The sequence below is a fragment of the Notamacropus eugenii genome, chromosome 1 (assembly GCF_028372415.1).
Source record: "Notamacropus eugenii isolate mMacEug1 chromosome 1, mMacEug1.pri_v2, whole genome shotgun sequence".
Lineage (NCBI taxonomy): Eukaryota > Metazoa > Chordata > Mammalia > Diprotodontia > Macropodidae > Notamacropus > Notamacropus eugenii.
Window position 1 is genome coordinate 429,368,260 of NC_092872.1, and position 9,823 is coordinate 429,378,082.

The following is a 9,823-nucleotide window of genomic DNA, read 5'->3' on the forward strand; positions in this document are numbered from 1 at the left end:
TTTTTCTCTTTTCTCTCATGTAATTTTTCTTTGCTTAGGTTTTTGGGAACTATGAAATTCAGTCAGCTACTTTTTTTGTCTCCTCAACATCAATCAGTTTTCTAATTTAGTTGATAGGTGGTTGTGTTTGTCCTTTGTTTTCGAAAACAATAGAGAAATGATGACATGACTTGCACTTGACTTTGTTTTGAGTGAGGAAGGGCTGTGCAAAGTCACCAGCCTCTGGATCCAGTGACCAGATTTTCATCTGGATGACTGGAGATGGTGCAGGATACGATGGGAGGCCTTGGCTTCTTTAGGATGGGGCCTTATTCAGGTACTCACTTAGATGGGTTAACAGATAATCTTTCACCTCATCTTGCATGGCACCAGGACTCCATACCACTTCCTGGACATCTGTCTCTAGACCATGCTGCCACAAATATTCCCTTTCCTTCTCCCTATCCTGCCCCAGTGTGCCCTTTCCAACCCCCCTGTATGTGTTGACTTCTCTCAATTGAATGTATACCCTTTGAGGGAGGGAATGTCTTAAACTTGTATCCCTAGCGCTTAGCACAGTGCCTGTTATAACACTTGCACTGTTCTTACCTTCTCTCTGTTTCCACCTCTCTCTCTGACTCTGTCTCTCAACTTACCCACTGAATGCACAGTTAAGAGTTGAAGGGAACTATAGAGGTAATTTAATCCAACTCCTAAGAACCTGGAGCAAAAACATCAATATTCCTAGCAAGTGTTTGTCCAATGTCTGTTTTAATACATCTAGTGACAGGAAATTCACTGCTTCCAGAGGAAGCCCATTATATTTTTGTATTTATTTATTTTTAGTTTTCAACATTCATTTCCACAAGATTTTGAGTTCGAAATTTTCTCCCCGTCTCTCCCCTCCATCCACCCCAAGACACCATGCATTGTGATTACCTCTTCCCCCAACCTGCCCTCTCTTCTTTCACACCCCTTCCTTTCCTTATCCCCAGCTCCTCTATTTTCTTGTAGGGCAAGATACATTTCTCTATCCTATTACCTGTATATCTTATTTCCCAGTTGCATGTAAAAACAATTTTTAACATTCATTTTTAAAACTTTGAGTTTCAACTTCTCTCTCTCCCTCCCTGCCCACCCATCCTCACTGAGAAGGCAACTAAATCAATATAAGTTATACATGTGTAGTTATGCAAAAGACTTCCATAATAGTCATGTTGTGAAAGACTTAACTATTTCCCTCCATCCTATCCTGCCCCCCATTTATTCTGTTCTCTCTTTTGACCTTGTCCCTCCCTAAAATTGTTTACTTCTAATTACTCCCTCTTCCCCTTTGCCCTACCTTCTATCATCCCCCCCACCCCACTTCTTCCCTTCTCCCCTACTTTCCTGTAGTGTAAGATAGATTTTCATACCAAATCGAGTGTGCACGTTATTCCCTCCTTAAGCCAAATGTGATGAGAGTAAGCTTCACTTTTTCCCTCTCACCTCTCCCCTTTTCCCTTCCATTGAAAAAGCTTTTTCTTACTCTTTTATGAGAGATAATTTGCCCCATTCAATTTCTCCCTTTCTCCCAATATATTCCTCTCTCACCCTTTAATCTTATTTTTTTAGATATCATCCCTTCCTATTGAGCTCACCCTGTGCCCTTTATCTATATGTATATAATCACTCCAACTACCCAAATACTGAGAAAAGTCTCAAGAGTTACAAATATTATCTTTCCATGTAGGAATGTAAACAGTTCAACTTTAAGTCCATTATGATTTCTCTTTCTTGTTTACTTTTTCATGCTTCCCTTTATTCTCATGTTGGAAAGTCACATTTTCTATTTAGCTCCGGTCTTTTCATCAAGAATGTTTGAAAGTCCTTTATTTCATTGAATGACCATTTTTTCCCCTGAAGTATTATGCTCAGTTTTGCTGGATGGGTGATTCTGGATTTTAATCCTAGTTCCTTTGACTTCTGGAATATCATATTCTAAGCCTTTCAATCCCCTAATGTAGAAGCTGCTAGGTCTTGTGTCGTCCTGATTGTATTTCCACAATTGTTTCATTCTAGCTGCTTGCAGTATTTTCTCCTTGACCTGGGAACTCTGGAATTTGACTACATTCCTAGGAGTTTTCCTTTTAGTATCTCTTTGCAGCAGCAATCGGTGGATTCTCTCCATTTCTATTTTTCCCTCTGGTTCTATCAGGTCAGTTTTCCTTGATAATTTCATGAAAGATGATGTCTAGGCTCTTTTTCTGATCATGGCTTTCAGGTTGTCCCATAATTTTTGAATCGACTGTCCTGGATCCATTTTCCAGGTCATTTGTTTTTCCAGTGAGATATTTCACATTGTCTGCTATTTTTCCTTTGGTTTTGTTTTATAATTTCTTGATTTTTTCATAAAGTCATTAGTTTCCATCTGCTCCATTCTAATCTTTAAGGAATTATTTTCTTCAGTGAGCTTTTGGATCTTTTCCATCTGGCCAATTCTGCTTTTTAGGCTATTCTCCTCATTGAATTTTTGGATCTCTTTTGCCATTTGGGTTAGTCTATTTTTTAAAAAGTTATTTTCTTCAGTATATTTTTGGGTCTCCTTTAGCAAGTAGTTGACTCATTTTTCATGATTTTCTTGCATCACTCTCATTTGTCTTCCCAGTTTTTGCTCTACTTCTCTTACTTGATTTTCAAAATCCTTTTTGAGCTCTTCCATGGCCTGAGACCAATTCAGTTTTTCTTGGAGGCTTTGGACGGAGGAGCTTTGACTTTGTTGTCTTCTGTTTGCATGTTTTGGTCTTCCTTGTCACCAAAGTAAGATTCTATAGTCTGATTCTTTTTCCAGTTTTTGCTCATTTCCTCAGCCATTTACTTGATTTTTGAGCTCTTGCTTAAGGTAATTCTCTGCTTCCAGTGGGGGTTGGTAGTATGCTGTCATCTGTTTGATCCCTTCTCAATCTATGGGCCTAGAGCTCCAGAAACAGTGGCTGCAGCCTGTTGCTCCTTCCCCTTCCCCCTCCCCCTCTGCTGCCCTGGGACTGGGGCTGAACCACTCCACTCTCTTGCACTGGTCCTACAGGATTTTTCTACTGACCTTCCAATTTCTCCTCGGTGTTTTGGGGTCACGAAGTGTGGAAACCACCACAAGTTCAAGAGATTCAGTCCCCTCAAGGCCTGCCCAGGTCCCCTCTGTGCACTTGCGGCCCACGCTGGTCTGTGCTCTGCTCCCAGTGTGGTGTGATAGACACTTCCTGGCAACCTTCTAGGGTGTCATGGGCTGGAGATTTGCTTCATTCTGTCATTCTGTGGGTTCTCCAGCTCCAGAATTCATTTAAAACCATTTTTTACAGGTATCTAGCTGGCCTTGGTGGGAGGGTGCTAGAAAGTACGTGCAGTTATTCCTCCATTTTGGCTCCACCCCCTTTATTTTTAGAGAGTGATGGAGTGCTTGGGCCTTAGCCCCTAAGGTCATATCTCTGGAAGCCTCCCAATTTCTCAGTAGGTTTCTGTCCTATGAGAAACTTTTCTCTTACTGCAGAACACATACTCTTATCAGAACAGACAGGAGTGTCTGACCCAAGGATTTTTGTCCTGGCTAGCCTAAGGACTTTTCTTCCTGCCAGATCCCTAAGATCCATGCCTCTGACAACTTAATGTCTGATATACTCCTTACACTTTCACATCCATAGCTTCCAAAGACACCTGGACCCTTAGATTACCGAGTTAGTATCCCTGGCATTCCTTTCCCATGTTCCTTTTCCATATAAACCCCAGCACCATCCTCAGTCTCTTACATGGTTCCCATAAGGACTCTTACTTGCTTTTGCTAAAGCATTACAATAAACTTTTTTGCCACTTGACTAAGAGAACTCTTGAGTGTGTGAATTCATTCCAGGCAACTCTGCCTTGGCATTCTCAGCGTCCCAGCATCCCAAAATCTCGTCATGTTGTTGACCTGGTATGGACTTGCCTGACTTGCAAGTCTTTTCTCCTGTCAAGTTCAGATGGTATATAAGCCTTCTTTCTTTCCCTTTTTCACCTTGTAGTCAGGGGTTGCTCTCCAAGCACCTAAGAAGACTAGAAAGTGCTTTTTGAGCCTGACCCTCTCATATTCTTCATCCAGGAGTTTGAGGCCCTGGACCCAGGCACACCTTGCGCCACATAGAGGACTCCTTATCTGGAAGCATACGCCTACTTTACTCATTTCTTTGGGATACTGAGGAACCTGAGTGACTGCAGGTACTTTGTGCACTTTGGCTTACTGGCAAAGAAATGAGCAGTCTTTTTCAATCCCCCCAAATTCTTCCCTGGGTTGTCTTTTAAAGAACTGGAAAAAAGTTCAGTTTCTCTTGAGTACCCCATCAGATACCTCTAATTTTTTTTTTGAAATAAAATGTGTTTCACTTTAGCTTTCACACCCCCACCCCCATTAGACCTAGTTCTGCCCTCTGACTCCAAGAATAAACTAATCCCTTTCCTACACGATGATCTAAGTAATTGAAGTCAGCAATCTTATACATACCCACTAAATCTTCTTTTCAGATTAGACTTCCCTTGTTTCTCCAAGTGATCCTTATGACATATTTTCAGATCTCCTTCCCTCCTGATCACCCAGCACTTTATCAATATGCCTCCTAAAACATGGTACTGAGAATTAAATGTTTTTATTCAAATGTGATTTGATCAGGGCAGAACCCAGTAGGACTATCTTCTTATTCATTCTGAAAATTAAACTTCCATCAATGAAGTCCCAGACTTCATTAGTGTTATGTTTGGTTACTCTGCCATGCTATTGACTTATATTGAGCCTGCTGTACAAAAACACTTCCAGATCTCTTGCATATGAATGGTCTTATGCTAGTCTATAATGTACATTAAGTGGTCTGGTTAAATCAGTGTGGCTAATTACCCATATCCCAAACAACTGATACTTTTATTAACAATTTTCTATAGAATGAAATCCTCTATTTTTAGAGAATTAAGGAAAATGAGTCATCTTTTTTTGCAAAGAAATGAGGTCATTTATTGAGAAAACAGTGACAGAAATTCAAAAAAAAACATGCTGCCAAGGCATACTTATGGCTTTTAGCACATTTAATTAAAAACAATTAGTTAGATTAAAATGCTAGTAGTTAGTTATGTTTTGACACTCAAAAACTCCTACAATCACGTGGATGTTCTTGGCTCAAAATGTCAGAAAAAAAGGTATGTTGGGACTTTTTGGTCTTGCCATTCTCTTCTAGTGAAGGCTGGAATAACTCATCCTGGCTTCAGGTTGGTTGTTTTATTTACTTGCTATGAGATCACCCTGAGGAGATGGGAGAAGAGAATGATAATTGTTCACAACGTAATTTCTTATGGTTACAAAGGACTTAACATGCATTGGTTTCTTTGTTCCTTACAATAGCCCTATGGGATAGCTCCAGTAGTAGTATCATTGTTCTGTGTATTAGAAAACCTAGACTCCAAGAGAGTGTGATTCTTTGAGATCAGGTGGTTGGTACATGGTGAAACTGAACCTGAGTGTCCATTGTTCTTCCCACTACACCATGTGAAGCATGACTCTTCATTAAATCAAGAAATAGATACTTTTAGGGGTTTGTTTCTCTGATAATTATTTCCATGAGAAACAGAGTTATGATGATGAGGTGAGAGGACCAGGAAATGAGGTGAGATCATGATAATCCTGGCCAGGAAGAGTGATGACTAACTTTTGAGACCTTCCATTCTCTGACCCTACCCTATGTCAGCTTTTCCTATTCAGATCCTCCTCCTCCCACCTGACCCTCTGGCACCTAACTAAAGTATTCTCCTCACGTTTTCCAGATCCTACTGACTCTTCAGCTCATTTCTCCAGAATACCTTCCATAGGTATCCCAGCCCACCCTGAGCTCTTCTTCCTCTGAACACCTCTTGAATTGATAGTAGCACACCTAACATAATATCCCATTCAGCGTAACCTATGTGTAATTTGCTTAATGAGTAAATGGATTTAAATCCTTCACAATGTTAGGCACATCAGGCTCATAGGATTTAGAGTTGGAAGGGATCTTGAATACTATCTGATCAGTCAACAAACATTTTTTGATCACCCAATATATGAGCAGTACTTAGACACTGGGAATGCAAAAACAAAACATTACACTCTACTCTCAAAGGAACACAGGTGGGGTAGAAAACATGCACACATGTAAGTATATACACAATAACATAACTTGGTGGGTGAGAGAAAGGTATATGTAAGAGAACTGTGAAAGATCTCATCCAGAAGATGGCACTTGAACTGAGTCATGAAGGAAACCAGGAATTCCAAGAGATGGAGGTGAGGAAAGAGAGCTTCCCAGGCATGAGAGACAGAGTATTGTGTCCAAGGAACAGCAAGGGGTGCAGTCTGATTAGACAGTAGAGTAAATGAAGGGGAGAAATACTTCAGAAAGCTAGAAAAGTAGTTTGACATGAAGTTGTAGGAAGCTACAGGTTTAGGGAATACCATGGTCAGACCTGCACTGTAGGAAAGTCACTTTCACAACTTTTGAAGGGTTGGCTAGAGAGTGGAGAGACTGGGGGCAGGGATCCTAATTAGGAGGTGATTGAAGTAGTCTGTGCCTGATGTAATGAGAGCCTGTGGTAGGTATATGCACAGTGAGGAGACAGGTGTGAAAGAAGTTAGAGACGATCTTTCTTACCTGTGGATCAACTTGAACAGGGGCATTGTTTAAAACTTCCATTTCTGGACCAAGTGGCATGTTGAAGCGTCTATAATCCTCTGCAGTAAAAAAAAAACACTGCTGAGATGTGAGCTAAAAGGAAATTGGGCTTAAACCTTTATAGGGTTGGAGGAGCTGAGTCATCTCAACCAAGGCCAACTTCTGAAATAGCCTTTGTATCCCATTTATGCACCTAGACAATGATTTCCCATAAAGGGCTTATGCAGACCCAAGAGAGTTCTTAGCTCCCTCCCAGTGTTTCTATCATTGAATTTAAAGCTAGCCTGGATTTTCACACTAATTCTCAGTGGATATAAAATCAAGATTTAGAGCTGGAAAGGAGCTCAGATATTGAATCTAACATCTTCATTTTAAGGAGGAGGAAACCAAGGCCCAGACAAATTAAGGAACTAGTACAAATTCATACAAATATCAGGGTTGAGACTTGATTTTAACATCTCTTGGGGTGTGAAGATGGAGAAACAGGGCAGATGTAAGGGCATAGTTCCATGGTAGTAGATTGTGCAAGCTTATTTATGAAGCTACTGCCAGTGGGTCACTATCAGAATATCAGAAGGACATGTACTCTAAGTTGTTTTCCAGCAGTGGGGATGGATTGCATTTAGCCATTCACGTATTTATTTGAGCCCTTTGGTGCCCAGTTGCTTAAGTCAGTGAGATGATGTAGGGAATGAGTTTTCTCTATGTAGCACCAACTTGTCACAGACGAATAGAACATTCTCTTTTGTCTTCATTAGCACCACACTTTTGTGGTCTGTGCTAATGGATATTAAGCACAAACAAGTCATGCTTTGGTGGAGGATACCAGAGGTGCTTATTTAATGTTTGGAGTTGCTCAAGAACTCAGTTTACAATCATAGAATGGATAGCTGGAACGGAGCTTGGAGATCATTTAGTCTAACCCCAGCAGTTCACAGGACACTGACTTGTCTATGTTCACACAAGCAGTACCAGAGCAGGGCTGAACCAAATGCATCTTCAGATGTCAAATTCATTGTTCTTTCCATTCTCTGACTCTGCCTTCAATGCTGCTGAATGAACTTGACCATAGTCCTCTTTCAACAGTGCAATGGAACAATTCATATCTTTAAAGATTTCAGACCCGGTTTTTTTGCCTGCTGTAAAGTCTAAGTCTTCAAATGGTACGATATCTAAAAGCAAGGACTAACCCTATAATAACAGAATTAATTTTGCACTTGGAAACTGGAATCCCCACAGTTATGCAGGCCATGCAGTTTGTCATACATCGGGCTACTTAAGCCTTTAAGTTTACAGATAGCCAATTCAACATACCATTTGAGTTGCTCACCACCTTCATAACCAACTGTTTTCCCATTTCTCTGGCAACATCATTCTGCAAGAAGAGCAAGGAATAATATTTTTTAGTGTTTTAATTTTTTTTTTAATTCTGAAGTTGTCAAGCAAAAAAGAACAATTCCACGTACAGAAAAAAAGGGATTGCATATGAAACTTCAAATTTCAAGTATAGTTCGGTGTATGTGTGTGTGTATACACATGTATATGTGTATTATACCATATATAATATATGATATACAACATAGTAAAATACACATATGTATATAAATAGTACACAACTTTATATCTATACATGATTATATCTATAGAGCTATATATATAAAGATAAGTGCAGCATATTAGTTTCGAAGCTGTCCTTTCGTTGTTGTCTCTTCTGAATTTTCCTCTGTTTTATACATTTCAACAAAACATTTTATTAACGTTCTTTTCTTTTTGTCATCATCATCACTAACTCTTTCTGTGCAAAGGAAACCCCTAATGAAAAGTATAGTCTAGCCAAATTAATGTTCACATTAGTTCTGTCTGAAAATATCTATCACTGCACCTCTAGCCCATCACCTCTCCACCAAGAGGTAGTAAGTATGCTTCCTTATTGCCCTTCTGGGATAACAGTTGGTCACCGCACTGATCAGAGTACAAGAATTCATTTTTCTAAGTTTTGGGATGGATAGTCTCATGCCATTACTTAAGAACTAAAGGTTGTGTAAAGAGCTCAACTCATTTCATTTTTGACTGATGATCAGTTCAAAGGGCCTTGAATTGGGAAGGAATGTTAGAGGCTGCCAAGTATAGCCTCTGTTTATGTTGGGGCCTCCTGAGCAGCATCCCTAGAGAGTGCTCAGTCTGAAGACCTTGAGGGATGGAACTCTGGAGAGACCCCACTCCACACATTGACAGATCCCTTCATTAGAAAAATTTCTTTCTACTGATCTGTCTGCTTCTCTGTTCTACCTTCTCCTTGTTCTACCCTCTGAGGCTAAAAATTTCTAGGATTTACATAGCACCTGAGGGTTTGCAAAGTATACTTGGTCCTCACAACAACCCTGTGAAGTGGATGATACTAGTACACTCATCTGACATATGGAGAAACTGAGGTGAGTTTAAATGACTCATCCAGGATCACTTAGCCATTAATTAATGGCTAAGGCACACTTTGAGCTCAGGTATTCCTGCATTCAAGTCCAGTACTCTTCACTAATTTCAAGGGCTACAGCAATTCTTCCATATGATAGCTCTTCAGATACTTGAAGACAAGGTTTGCATCCTCTTCTCCTTTCCACCCCAGCCCTCAAGTCTTCTCTTCCCTACCTTCCCCAGTTCCTTCGATTGATCCTTGCTTTCACCATCCTCATTTAGGTATGTTCCAACTTACCAATGTCTCTGCTAACTCTGTTATCCACTATGGTTGGTGGATAGAGTAATCTGGCTCATAAGGAATTCGTATCTATCCCATATATGGATTTTCAGAGAACTGAAACATGATAAAGTCCATTTAAATCTAATATGATAGTGAGTCTAACTACAACATTCAAGGATTCAGTAAACACTGGGGAAGCTGGCAAAGATTTAAGTTCTTTATTATAAGCATTAGTTCTCAGACCCAGAGGATTTGGAGATTGCCTACTTTAACCTCCTCATTTAACATATTTTTAAACTGAGGATTAAAGAAATGGAGTCATGTGTTCCAGCTCACACAGTAAAATGCCAGAAGTGGAATTTATTCACATTTTAACTGAGGCCTCTGAGAGCAAAGCCTTTGCTCATTCCACTAAAGAGTTAATAAGTGAAAAGAAGCATTTATTAAGCTCCTGTTA